A 938-nucleotide genomic window follows, 5' to 3' on the forward strand; every position below is an offset into this window, starting at 1 on the left:
ACCCCCCACTTTGTCCCACCCATCTCCCTGGCTCCCAGCCAGCTTTCCTCATTTGTCACCACACCCTGCTTCCTCAGCTCTCTGTTCTTTCTGAAGACTGATCTAGTCATTCTTGCCTAATGCTACAGTTTTCTCTGACACTCTCTCCCTAGATCTCAAGGTGATGGACTCTTTCTTTTTTACCTTTTTCTAGACCTTTAATCTAAAATGACTCTTAATCACTGCATAACACCATCCTCCTTGTTTTCATCTTAGCGTTATCACCACCCACTAACATAATGTGTTTGTTTTTATTCTGCTTTACTGAAGTACAAGCTCTTTAATGACAATCATACAGACCTTCCACCCTTCCCCCTTTCTAAACACCTTCTGTACAGTGTGTTTACTACTAGCCACAGCTATATGAGATTAGTTTATTGTTAATACATTTACAGGTGGTGATACTGGGGCAGTCTCTACTGAGATTGAGGCAATAGAGTTGAAATAACTTGTGAAAAAGTGGTTAGGTAGGGCTTTTGACTCCAGAACTCCAGCTCCTTTTCACCTTTGATGAGGAGTTAGGGGCTGTTATAGTCCTTTGAGAAGTAGCTACCAAGATGAGATTAGATGTATGAGAAATTTTTTGAGGAAGCACCAGTAAGGAAGCATGGGAAAGAAACCAGAAGAAGCTAGAAGAGTTAAACTGCAGTGTAATACTGACGCTTGTGAGAGAGAAGAGTGAAAGAAAGATGGAAGGAAGGGAAGTAGAAGGGGAAAGAGGGAGAGGGAGGGGTAAAGAAAAGAAGGAAAAAATGGAAGAATATAGAATTTACTATAGTTGTTTTGTCTTGATTTGTTTTGGGGGGTTCTTTGAGTGTTTCAGGAAAGCAAGAAATCTCTAAACCAAAGTCATCCATTAAAGAATTCCACATTTTCAAGGACTCTCCTTTCTCCTTCTC

This window comes from Octodon degus, unplaced genomic scaffold, assembly GCF_000260255.1.
Source record: "Octodon degus isolate 3935 unplaced genomic scaffold, OctDeg1.0 scaffold00176, whole genome shotgun sequence".
Taxonomy (NCBI): Eukaryota; Metazoa; Chordata; class Mammalia; order Rodentia; family Octodontidae; genus Octodon; species Octodon degus.